The 13,097-nt window shown below is 42.2% G+C and overlaps 2 protein-coding genes and 1 long non-coding RNA gene across 6 annotated transcripts in view; 1 reads left to right on the top strand and 2 right to left on the bottom strand.

Annotated features, from left to right (window-relative positions):
- The window catches only part of LOC126953098 (popy class I histocompatibility antigen, alpha chain E), a 221,050-nt gene that overhangs the window by 143,572 nt on the left and 64,381 nt on the right, over positions 1 to 13,097 (bottom strand). The window lies entirely within an intron of this gene.
- The window catches only part of RPP21 (ribonuclease P/MRP subunit p21), a 97,388-nt gene that overhangs the window by 20,049 nt on the left and 64,242 nt on the right, over positions 1 to 13,097 (bottom strand). Inside the window, exon 1 of one of the 2 annotated variants that reach the window (XM_050788544.1) lies at positions 4,370 to 4,373. The exons of the other annotated variant lie outside the window; for it this stretch is intronic. The gene's annotated coding sequence lies outside the window, so the exon portion shown is untranslated. Of the gene's footprint in view, positions 1 to 4,369; positions 4,374 to 13,097 lie in introns of those variants that run through there. 2 annotated transcript variants of the gene reach the window in all.
- LOC126953191 (uncharacterized) overlaps positions 277 to 13,097 on the top strand; it is a 51,200-nt gene continuing 38,379 nt past the window's right edge. For 2 of the 3 annotated variants that reach the window (XR_007725144.1, XR_007725141.1), the window contains exon 1: positions 277 to 588. This is a non-coding gene — a long non-coding RNA (uncharacterized LOC126953191). Of the gene's footprint in view, positions 589 to 12,882; positions 13,088 to 13,097 lie in introns of those variants that run through there. The other variant, XR_007725142.1, reaches the window with a different exon arrangement.

Raw genomic sequence — 13,097 nt, 5'->3', positions numbered from 1 at the left:
CAGAGGGGCAGGTGGCTGAGATGCTGGCGTCCAGGTGACCCGAGGAATCCTCTGGAGATAGAGGCCCGCGCATGCGCGTGCTCGAGCGCTGAAGCCCATGGCCCGCAGGGCGCTGGACGGGCGCCCCGGCCGGCGAGGCTGTCCCGTCCAGGCTCCAGGCCCCGGCTCTGGCCAGGCGCCGCCGCTCCCCAGTGTAGCTGAAAGTCGACGAAGAGGGCGGGGCGAGGGCGGCTTGTGGACTTCCACACTTTTCCTCTCTTCGGGCCAGTCCGGGGAGAGGGTGGCTAGCTGTGGCGGCGGCCAATTACGTGGCGGACCTGCGGGGCTCAGCTGGCACGTCACTTCCGACTGGTGGAGTTTTAGCCTTTTAACATTCAAGGATTAGGTAAGTTCTCCCCCGGGTAGACTTCAAATACTCTTTGTCCTGCCCCTGCTTGGCGAAGTTTACCGAAATTATCTACCTACCCCGCTGGAGTGGGAGCCGGGAGAGAGCTGGAACCGCGACTCTGCTGCTCACCTTTGTGTCCTTAGCTCCTTCGCATGGGGTCCGACCGCAACACGTGCGCTGGATAAACGCTGGTTAACTGGGTGAGAGCCCAGGCCTGTTCTTTCTTCTGGGGCTGTGACTTGAGTTTCTCCGCAGGAGCAGATAGTGTTTGTGTAGGGACTGCGGACTTTTACATTACAGCCTCCCTGCTTTGCTCGCTTGCTGCTGGAAGCTTAGCAGGTCCTGTGATTTTGGAGGAAGTGGGTGAGGTGATGAGGCCAGGAAGAGTATGCTGGGAGAGGTGTCAGGGGCCCGGGAAGCGGTGATGGGGCTGGGGAGGGGTTAGTAGTGGGTAGAGGTGTGAAGAGGATGAGGAGGAGGGGTTAGTGCTAGGAGGGGTGTGACACGGCTGGTAGAAAAGATAGCTTGCTCCGCCTCCCCGCCCCCAGCACTAGTCCTGGAGAACATTGATTGAAAGAGATGAGCAAATTTTGATGTGCTCTCCTTGGTGAGAAAGTGCCCTAATTTCCGGTGTAAGTTGTGCTGCTGTTTACAAACACCCTGCATTATTTAACCTCTCATCTTGGGAGCCAGAAACTATTTACTTGTAGAAAATATCCAGTATCTAAGGTATAAAGATTTGGGATCACACATGCTAATTATAGTTGTCTACCTTTATTATTCCTTTTTTTGTGCCAACAATTGAAGAGGATTAAATTTGAGAAAATTACATTTGATACCTTTTTTTCACATTGCTATGTAGCCATTAGGGATTTTAGCAGCAGCAGTTGTTCTAATTCACAAGATGCCTCACTTGTAAGGGTAGTTTGAAAGCCACTAACTGGGCGGTGAGCCTCCTTAGCCTTGGCTTCGGAGGGAGAGTGAGATTTGGTTTTGATTTGTTAATTTGTGGCGCATAAGATGTTGATAACCCTCCTTTCTGGCGTTCGGTTTGTAAATAACCAGGAGGATTGTGATTAGACTAAGGAAATTAACAAGAGGAGGTCCAATTCTAAGGATTATGAAGAATGAGCTTGCCTAGAGACTGATATTAAGGGGATTTTACGGGCCGGGCGCGGTGGCTCAAGCCTGTAATCCCAGCACTTTGGGAGGCCGAGACGGGCGGATCACGAGGTCAGGAGATCGAGACCATCCTGGCTAACACAGTGAAACCCCGTCTCTACTAAAAAATACAAAAAAACTAGCCGGGCGAGGTGGCGGGCGCCTGTAGTCCCAGCTACTCGGGAGGCTGAGGCAGGAGAATGGCGTAAACCCGGAAGGCGGAGCTTGCAGTGAGCTGAGATCCGGCCACTGCACTCCAGCCTGGGCGACAGAGCGAGACTCCGTCTCCAAAAAAAAAAAAAAAAAACAGGGGATTTTACGCTGAATATGGAAGGAAAAAATGGAGACTGCCTAGGTAAAACTATAAAATTATGAAGCGCAAATAGTATGACATATAACAGGGCTTGGCAAATCTTTGCTGTAGAGCCAGAGAGGACATCTTTTTGGCTTTGTGGTCCATACTGAACTTTCTTCTTGGAGTATGAAAACATCATTAGACAATACTAAATGAAGGCTGGGCGCGGTGGCTCACGCCTGTAATCCTAGCACTTTGGGAGGCCGAGGCGGGTGGATCACCTGAGGTCAGGAGTTTGAGACCAGCCTGGCCAACATAGCGAAACGCTGTCTCTACTAAAAATACAAAAATTATCCGGGCGTGTGGCGCGCACCTGTAATCCCAGCTGCTTGGGAGGCTGAGGCGTGAGAATCGCTTGAACGCAGGAGGCAGAGGTTGCAGTGAGCCGAGATCTTGCCACCGCCCTCCAGCCTTGGCAACAGCCATACTCTGTCTCCAAAAACAAAAGCCAAATGAGCATGGCTGTGTTCCAATAAAACTTTATTATGGATGCTAAAATTTGAATTTAATAACGTTTTCAAATGTCATGAAATACTCCCCTTGCATTCTGGCCCTCCCTCCCCAATCATTTAAAAATGTAAAAACCGTTCTTAGGTTTTGACTCATACCAACACAGGTAGTAGACCGTAGTTTGCCGACTCCCAACAGGATAATAATGAAATATCCAGTATTTTTCAAGTGATAGTAATTGGGAAAGTGAAAACAAACTATAATCTCTTAATTTCATCTGTCTATTTACTACAGTAATAAAGGGGATCTGAGTTCTTACCACAAATTTGTTATGGCCTTTCAAAGTTGCCAAGATTTATGAATGTGCTTACATTCTCTAAACAAGAAAGGCTATATTCCTTGTTTAAAAAGGATTACAGTTCAAGAAAAGTGGAATAACACTGAGTTTTGATGTTGATTTATACCAAAGGATTTTCAACATAGGAATATGCAAAAATGAACTGTAATAATGGGATGTAATTAAACAAATTTTAAATATACATTTTTAATATTGTTTTTATATCAAGAAGGGAAAACAGAAGCAATCTTGAAATGACTGAGTCATATAGAGCAAATGGGCATATAAGCAGTGTAGGTAGGAAACTGGTTGAGGTCAGATATGATGAGATGGGAGGGATGAAGGTGGGGTTTAATTGTCCAAGACTTGTGAGATTCTTACTCATGAAAAGACAATATATCTAATCGTCCTCCATTTTTTTTTTCATTTTTTTATTATGAAAAATTTCAAACATAGAGACAGTCTTCAGCTTGCTTTTTATACTTTATAGTGGCTATCTTTCATTGTTCCAGTTTGGTGACATAGAGCTACCTCACTCTTTTTCAAGTCTGCATTATTCATTTTGTAGACGTGATTTATTCAACAATTTTGAGTAGACATTTAAGGTTCTTTCCACATCTTATTAAATAAAGGCTGTGGAGAACATCCTTGCAAATATATCTTTAGATCGTCGTGCCATTATATTAGTAGGATAAATTCCTGGAAGTTTGACTGCTGGGTTGGAAGGCATGGAAATTTAAAATTCTATTAGATTCTTCCAATTATCTTTCCGTAAGTGCCTGGCAAGGTGTCAGAGCCCTGGCACTGGGAAGTGGTCAACTCACAGGTTGGTAAAATGAATTTACCATACATACAAACAGTATAGGTTTGAAAAAAGGAAAGTTTATTAGAGAGGAAGAACTGAAACTGCCTTTGCAAAATGATGACTGAGACAGTGAAAGAGCTCTAACTTAACCAACTCCATCTTGCTTCTAACCTCCAAGGTGTTTTTGTTCATTCCTGGGCGTAGGCTGAACTAACTTTGGGAGAAACTTAGTTTATAGTTTAAACAAAGAGAATAACAGTCCTTTCCCAAAGCAGACTTCCTTCTTACCTGAGGACTAGACTAACATTAGCCACAAGATTAGAATTTTTGGTTTAGGAATCATGCATCTGGAGGCTACAAGATTCTGACCCTCCCTAAATTGCTCCTGTGATCAGTGCTTGAGGTATTTTGCAGACCCTGTACTTGATGGGTCAGCTGGCACTACCCAGATCAATAAACTGGCTCATCTTTTTTTTTTTTTTTTCTTTTTGAGACGGAGTCTTGCTCTTGTCGCCCAGGCTGGAGTGTAAATGGCACGATCTCAGCTCACTGCAACCTCTGCCTCCCAGGTTCAATTGATTCTCCTGTCTCAGCCAAAATTTTGAGTAGCTGGGATTACAGGCACCTGCCACCACGCCTGGCTAATTTTATTTTTTTATTTTTATTTTTGTATTTTTAGTAGAGACAGGGTTTCACAATGTTGGCCAGGCTGGTCTCCAATTCCCGACTTCCGGTGATCCACTCAGCTTGGCTGCCCAAAGTGGCTCATCTGATCTTGTGGCCCCCACCCAGGAACTGACTCCGTGCAGGAAGATGGTTTTGACTCTCTGTGATTTCATCCCTGACCAATCAGCACTCCTGGCTCACTGACTTCCCCCCATCCACCAAGTTATCTTTTAAAACTCTGCTCCCCCATGCTCAGGGAGTCTGATCTCCCACACTGCTGGTTCTGCGTGAATTACTCTTTCTCTATCACAATTCCCCTGTCTCAAAGAATTGACTCTGTCTAGGCAGGGGCAAGGTGAACCCCTTAGGCGGTAACAGAACACTGCAGAAGAGTGTAGCGCGTCTCAGCAAGAGGATTGAGTATGCTGCCGTGGATTTTTCTTTTTTTCTTTTTTTTTTTTTTTTTTGAGACGGAGTCTCGCTCTGTCACCCAGGCAGGAGGCAGTGGCACGATCTCGGCTCACTGCAGGCTCCGCCTCCCGGGTTCACGCCATTCTCCTGCCTTAGCCTCCCGAGTAGCTGGGACTACAGGTGCCCGCCACCACACTCGGCTAATTTTTTTTTGCATTTTTAGTAGAGACAGGGTTTCACCGTGTTCGCCAAGATGGTCTCGATCTCCTGACCTCGTGATCCGCCTGCCTCCACCTCCCAAAGTGCTGGGATTACAGGCATGAGCCACCGCGCCTGGCGCTGGATTTTTCTTTAGAGGTATTTATGAACCTTAAGGCAGGAGCTTAGGATAGTAAAATGAGTTTTGGCACGGCATTTCAGAGATGTATGGAAATTTTAGTTACTTGTAAAAGTTGAAAGAGGTCTGGAACCAGACTTTAGATACTAGGAAAGTTTAATTACTTCTGAATTCCCAGAGAAGGAGTTTCACCTCGGTCTGGCCCATTTGGTGGTCACTAGGTAGTCTTTGTTCCCCTCGAAATTCCTCAGATAAGGAGCTTTTGTCTGTGGGGCCTATTCAGTGGTCAACAGGTGATTTTCCTTGCCTCAGTAAGGTTGCACCTATTTTGATCCATACCAGCATATCATGAAATACAGTAGTCCTCCCCTTATCCTCGGTTTCATTTCTTAAGGTTTCATTACTCTTGGCAACCACAATCTGAACATTTTAAGTGGAAAATATCAGAAATAATTCCTGAGTTTTAAATGGGCACCTAAACAATTCCTGTTTTAAATTGCACACTGCACCATTCTGATGAACATGATTAAATCTCATGCCATACCACTCCATCCCTCCCCAGGATTTGCATCATCCCTTTGCCCAGTATCCACACTGTATATACAACCTGCCTATTAGTCACTTAATAGCCTTCTTGGTTATCAGTTTTACTGCCTAAGTATCACAGTGCTTATATTCATGGAACCCTTATTTTACATGATAGTGGCCCCAAAGTGCAAGAGTACTAATGGTGGCAACTTGGATATACAAAAGAGAAGCCATAAAGTGCTTCTTTTAAGTGAAAAGGTAAAAGTTCTTGACTTAATAAGGAAATTTTTTAAATGCTGAGTTTGCTAAGATCCATGGTCAGAACAAATCTTCTATCCCCGAAATTATAAAGGAAAAAGAAATTTTTGCTAGTTTTGCTGTCACACTTCAAAATGAAAAAGTTGCAGCCACAGTGCATGTTAAGCACTTAGTTAAGATAGAAAAGTCATTAAAATTGTAGGTGGAAACATCACCAAAAAAAGTTCCTATTGACAGCAGTCGGGTTCAGTACTATCAGTGGTTTCAGACATCCAGGGATCTTGGAACATATCTCCCAAGAATAAGAGGAAACTACTGTAGTCTGTTTTCCTACAGTGGTGCTCTTGCTGATATTTTCATATTTTTAAAAATTTGCTAATATTTTTATTTATAATCCTTAATAATTCCATAGCAGATCTTGTTTTGCAGGTAATTTTTTTAACCTTTTGTCAGTAGATAGGCATTTACTTCATTTCCTATTGATACTTAGTTGCCTCTTTTTTCTGCTACACAGTATTACAATAATAACTTTCTGAAGACATGTCATGTGCTGGTAGATTTTTGTGAAAAAGGTTTCTGGGTTGAAGGATATGGCATATTTCTAATTTGATGGATGTTGCCATATTGCTTTCTCAGTAGGCTGTTAACCTTTACACTTCCTTACAACAATGTATGATCCTGTCCCCTTCCCACTTGCCCAGCAAAGATACATATTATTTATGTTATTTTTTCCAGCCAGTAAAGAGAAGTCTTAGTTACTTTTAATTATGTTTTCTCTTCCTTTAGTAATTTTGATTATGTTACTGTTTGCCATTCAGATTGGTTTTTCTGTGCATTTTCAATTCTATCCTTTGACCATTTTTCCTGTTGGATTGTTGGTTTTATCAGTCTGCATACATTTGCACACATGCATGTGTGCTTGCCCTATCCGTGTGTCCATGCATGCAAACACACCCACACACACACCCCTACCTGTCCTTATTAAGAAATCCATCCTGACCTCCAGATTCTAATTTGCTTTCTTGGGTTTTCTTACAATATTTTTTATTCCTTACATTTAAATATTTGTTTTTAAAAATATCATATAAAAGGAGAATCTTAATTTTTCTCCAGAGCAGTGCTGTCCAATAGAAATACAATGGAAGCGAGCCAGGTGCAGTGGCTCACATCTGTGATGCCAGCACTTTGGGAGGCCAAGGTAGGTTGATCACTTGAGGTCCGGGGTTTGAGACCAGCCTGGCCAACATGGCAAAACCCCATCTCTACTAAAAATACAAAAAAATTAGCCAGGCCTGGTGGCTTAAGCCTGTAATTCATTCCAGCTACTTGGGAGGCTGAGGCAGGAGAATCACTTGAACCCAGGGGGCAGAGGTTGCAGTAAGCCCAGATCGCGCGACTGTACTCCAACCTGGGTGACAGCGAGACTGTCTCAGAAAAGGAAATATAATGCAAGCTGCTTATGTGATTTTAGGTTTTCTAATTATAGCTGCGTTAAAAAAGGTAAAGAAAAACAGGTAAAATTAACTTTAATAATATATTTTATTTTACCAACCTAACCCATTATATTTAAAATATTATCATTTTAACATTTGTAATTTTAAACAATTACAAATAAGATATTTTATGTTCTTTTGTATACTAAGTCTTTGAAACCTAGTGTATATTTTATACTTACATCACTATATCTATGGTTAAGTGCTATTTGTGGGGCTCAGAACTCATACTCAAAAATATGGTGCTGTGGCATAGTGAACTGAAGAAACCCAAAGTTCTCTGGGACCTCCCCATCCCCTACCTCCTCTCTCAAATAAGTTGAAGTTTCTTTATCTGCCTGAGATCTACACCCACCAAGGGGAACTGTTGTTTTTTCTTGCCCTCCTTTGTAAGACTCAGAACTACCCACACCTGAACAGACCCTTTCACTGTCAAAGAGAACTATTTACATGTTAATCTCTGTTCCCAGATCCATTCATTCTCCCTAGTGTCGGCTCACAGCAGCTCCTCCAAGCAGCGCAGAGTCCCCATTGCTTCACATTCTCTCAGTTCTTGGTGTTTTCGGACTTGAATTTTGGCCATTTTTACTGAGTATTTTCCATGATTACAAATAAGATAGTATATATTGTCCTATGTTTATAGGCCATTTGGTATTCTCTATTTGGTATTCTGAAACATCTATTTTGCTCACATTTTTCCATTGAGTCATCAACCTTTTTCTTATGAAGGAGTTTTTTGTTTATTTTTTAGAAAAAAAATAACATTCATTTCTGACAGTTCCGGAGGCTGGGAAGTCCAAGGTCAAGGGGATGCATCTAGTCAGAGCCTCTTTACCCATGGGAACTCTGCAGAATCCTGAGGTGGTATGGGGCATCACATGGCAAAGGAGCAGAGCATGCTGGCTGAAGTCTCTTTTCCTCTTATAAAGCCACTGGTCTAACTCCCATGATAACCCATTAATCCGTGAACATCTCTTAAAGACCCCACCTGTCAATACTGCCACATTGAAGGTTAAGTTTCAACATGAGTTTTGGAAGGGACAGACATTCAAACCATTGCATTCTGCCTGTGGTCCCCCAAACCCATGTTCTTCTTACATACAACTACATTTATTTAATCCCCATGTCCACAAGGTCCTAACTTGTTTCAGCATCACCTCAGAAGTCCAAAGTTCCATCTGTGAAATCAAAACAAGTTATCTACTTCTAAGGTACAATGGCAGGATGGGCATAGGATACACATTCCCATTTGAAAAGGGAAAAGTAAGCCAAAAGAAAGGGTTAACAAGCCCCAAGCAAGTCCAAAGCCTAAGAGGGCAGACATTAAATCTTAAAACTGGGGAATAATCACCCTTGACTCTGTATCCAGCATCCCCTGTACCTGGAGGCGTTCCTTTTTTTTTTTCCTTTTGTAGAGACAGAGTCTTACTATGTTGCCCAGGCTGGTGTCAAACTCCTGGCCTCAAGCACTCTTCCTACCTTGGCGTCCCAGAGCCCTGGGATTACAGGCATGAGCCACTACGTCTGGACTGGAGGGATTCTTTATACAGTCTGTAATACGGATTTGTGTCCCTTCCCAAATCTCCTGTCGAATTAAAATCCCCAATGTTGGAAGTGGGGCCTGGTGGGAGGTGATTGAATCTTGGGGGTGGATTTTCCCCTTGGTGCTGTTCTTGTGATAGTGAGTTCTTGTGAGATCTGGTTGCTTAAATGTATAGCACCTCCCCGCTCTCTCTCTCTTTGTCCTACTTCTGTCATTTAAGATGTGCCTGCTTTCTGTTCACCTTTGGCCATGATTGTAAATTTCCTGAGGCCTCCTCAGAAGCAGAAGCTACTGTGCTTCCTGTATAGGTCGCAGAACCGTGAGCCAATTAAACCTCTTTTCTTTATAAACTGAACTACCCAGTCTCAGGTATTTCTTTATAGCAGTGCGAAAACAGACACATACAGTCTGGATATAAGCTCTTTGTCCTTTGTATGTGAATCTGGATGTAGTAGTACAGTGCATTTAGTTTTGCTTCATAAGCATTTATTATGATTCCTGCATCTTCCTGTATATGCTTTACTTAAGTAAACAGATCTATAAAAATGTTCCTTAGAAGATTTTTTAAATCTTCCTTTCCCCAACGCATAACTACTATAATAAACAGCTTCTTGCCTTAGAGACTGCTGCAGGTTTTACTATTTTACAACCTGGCCTTTAGTACTGACGTTAGGCAAACTCAATGTTGTTTAATAGTGTCAAAGAAAATACTGAATGATCTCCTCATAATCACACCGAGATTTTCCAATTTGTATTGATAGTAGGGAACTTCTGGTGATCTGGGCTAAGGAGTAAGAGTATGAAAATAGAATTTAGAATATTTTGCTTAGGAATAGAAGTCCAAATGGATAAGACAAAAAAAGGGACCAGAGACAAGACTATCAGAGAGGAAATGGATACTTAATGTGAATTGAAGGAATGTTTGAACTAGACTAAAAACCAAAACTACAAATGAGAAGTACAGGGAAACCAGGTGTAAGTGTGTGCTGAGCAGTAGCTAGAAGCTTGGTGTGGCTGTGACTGGGGTGCCTGAAAGGGCCTGGGCTTTGCAGAGGTGTGTTGGAAGGTGGCGGGCTAGGAGGTCCTCTCTTCCCTGCCCGCCTTCCGTCCTTCCATGAGGTAATGCATGCATGGGGTTGGGGACTGGCAGACAGGTAAGGACTTTGTCTACTAGGAGAGAAGAGAGTGAATGGGAGGGTGGAAGTGGAACAGGAGGAGAAAATTACTTAGATATGAAAACCCTGAAAAGTAATATAGCTATATCATGATATACACGGTGCTCCATGCTATAATTTTAAAAATAAGAGATTTTTGAAGTCAGACCATCAGAAGTTCAAGTCTAGAAGTTTAGTCCTTTACTAGTTATAACTTAATTCAATTTATTCTTAAGTTATAACTAGTAATTTACTAGTTATGTGACTTCAAACAAATTACCTTTTTAAACTTTTAAACAGTGTATAATACTAGTGTCATAAAAGTGATTTTCTGTAAAGCAATGGTTTAGTTAATGCCATATTTGTAATATGAAAGTTATTTATAAAGAGCTTGATAATACTTTTTATGATTAAAAAAATCACTGTCACTCATATGATTAGTATATTTTATTTAGGCTAACTGCAGCATCCAAGATGCATGGTGATGAAATTACAATTGGATTATGTCTGTATTTCTTCTGGAAAACAGGACTTGAATGCAAAGGCAGCACCAAGCAAATCTAGAGTGAAGAGTCTCAACAAATAGTTTAACAAGATAGTGTCAGGCCAGAGATGATGTGTTTAGTGGAAATTCGAGAATACCCCATTATTTGAAGTTTTCCTATATTGTTGTACTGGAAATGTTTCACTGTATTCAGTCAACTGAGTGGGTACATGGAATTTTGATATTGCACCTGATTTTGTCCCATAGAACAATTTATTCCTCCAACACCTCACTCAAATTCAGGAATTTGCATGGGTAGTCATTCTGATGCATATCTCCAAGCTTGTATCTTCCTCCCACTGGCAATGATTCGTTACAGTCTCTGACTATATCTACATGTGATGTGTAAGATGTCTGACAAAAGTCAGAGAAGCCCGTTGTTGAGTTTTGTCTCCAAATCTAAGGATCAGTGCTTTTGCCACATTGGGCTGCTTCTGTTTGAAAAAGACAAGTGTCGGGGTGGGAGAGATTGCTGGTTATCTTCCAATACGTGCCTTCCTCTTCTTGCTGAATAAAAATTTTTAGCTGGGCACATGGCTGGATGAATACAAGTTACATTTTTCAGAATCTCATGCAACCAGGTATGGCCATGTGACTGGCCAGTGAGGGTGAGCAGAGATGGTGTGTGCAGCTTCTGGTTCATGCCCCTTGCTTTGTCCCACTGTTTGGAGTGCAGTGCAGGTATGGCGGTAAGCCCTCTCAGACCATGCGGTGGGCCCAGTTCCTTAGGGTAGTCATCTCCAGACTTTGCTGCATGTTAGAATTACCTGGGGAACTTTAAAAATCCCAGTTCCCAGGTCACACCATGTGTACCAATCAAATGAGAATGTCTCAGGGTGGAAGCCAGATATCATTGTTTTAAAAAATCAAGTGATTTCAGTGTGCAGCAGAGTTTGGGAACCACTGCCTTGGGAGTTCCAGAGCAGGAACACTGAGGAAGTCTATGTTGCTGACAGCATTTTAGTCCAGGACTACTTACAACAAGACTATCACATGTCAGAGAAACAGACTTCTACCTTGCCAAGCTAGACACTATTTCAGTGTCTCGTGGAGTGATCATCTCTAAATTCCTAAAAAGTCATAAGATTTAGTTTTCAGTAGGCCCATTGTGATACCATCTTGAGGATACAAGTTCTTCTTTTGATTTTGCTAAGTACTCCTTGGTAAAAATCAGTGGTGGATGGGGCAGCATTGTCAGTGCTTCGCGTTCCTAATTGGGTCTTAGTATCAAAAAGAGCCATCAGTTCCCGGTGCTCATCATTGGTCCCTTGGCCTTCTTTATTTCCCACTCTTTGCTAGTTAAATTTAGGGGCTCAATGGGTAGGTGATCCCAGTACTTGTGGCCACTTATGCAACACAGATTGATTTATTCTTGATAACTTAGTGTGCTTTCTCCATTTTGGTCAATGATGTGGGTGGTCATCCAGGTAGATATCCTGTCCTATTTACCAGTTGCGAGTTTCTCACTTCCTAATTGGTTTTCCTACCTTCAGTCTTGCCACCCTTTGATCCACTTGTACATTATGGAAAGAAGTAACTCTAAAACAAATAAGACACTGTAACTGCTGGTTAACAGCCTTCATTAACAGCTTTTTGTCTCAAAGTCCAAACACAGGTCTTTCATCATTCAGATTTGAAGAGCCACCACTTTCCTTGCCATGGTGAGGACCAATGTTACTATATTACATTCATTCCTGTTGAATGAGATGCAGCTTTAGATTTTTTTCACTGTACTGTATTCCAAGTTAGAGTTGGCTCAAAAGATGAAAGATGTCATGGTTTGGGTTTACCAAGAAGCAGACTGTGAGATAAGAATGTGAGTATAAGTAGTTTATTTTAGAGGTGATTTTAAGAAATCTCCCAGTTACACTGTGGACATTTGTATCTCAATCCCACTGAAAAACTCAACACTGGAATAGTTCTCAGTTATACCATCCAAGGGGGGAAGAAGCTGGAGCATTTATTTGCCAACTGCCATTTTGCCGTTGGTTGAGTGCTGCTTTCAGGGATATTAAGCTTTCCTTTGGTGCAAATTAAGCATCCCAGTCAGCCAGAAAAAAGTTTACTGAAAGAGCAGTTAGTAGCTTTCACACAGAGGTGAATGCCTGAGGCAGGGCTAGCTCCATGGGCATATACCTGTGGAGTTGGTTTACTGGTCTACTGCTATCCTCTTGAAATTCTTGAACAAGGGACCCCACGTTTTTGTTTTGCACAGGGATTCACAAATTCTGTAGCCAGATCTTGGTCTAAGGGAATATAAATGGTAGCTTCTGTTACAAAACCTATTTAAGCAGTAGCTTCTGTTACAAAACCTATTTGTCATTCCTGTGAATTTCTAAGCAGGGACCATTTTTATGCCTGCTGTCTGGTACTATGCTTGCCACTGAATATACTCAATGAATGTTTGTTTTAAATGATTAAATTTTCTTTCCTACTTTAATTTTTTTCACAGGCACAGTGAAAAACCCGAGGACCCTTACCTCAAGTGTCCTTTGCTCCCAGCTACTGATACTGGATTCCACTCATGATTCTCCCTTTCTTAGCGCATTCATGATATGGACGTCAGTGTCTGAGCTGGAGGAGGACAAAGGCAGAGGTCCTGTGAATTCTATGCTCTAGCTCGGATTAAGGGATTTGGAATTGCACTTGTTCCAGAGGTATGTTAGA

Source organism: Macaca thibetana, chromosome 4 (assembly GCF_024542745.1).
Source record: "Macaca thibetana thibetana isolate TM-01 chromosome 4, ASM2454274v1, whole genome shotgun sequence".
In the NCBI taxonomy this organism is placed as follows: Eukaryota; Metazoa; Chordata; class Mammalia; order Primates; family Cercopithecidae; genus Macaca; species Macaca thibetana.
Note: the sequence above shows the minus strand (reverse complement) of the source record. Positions and strands in the feature narration are given on the sequence as shown.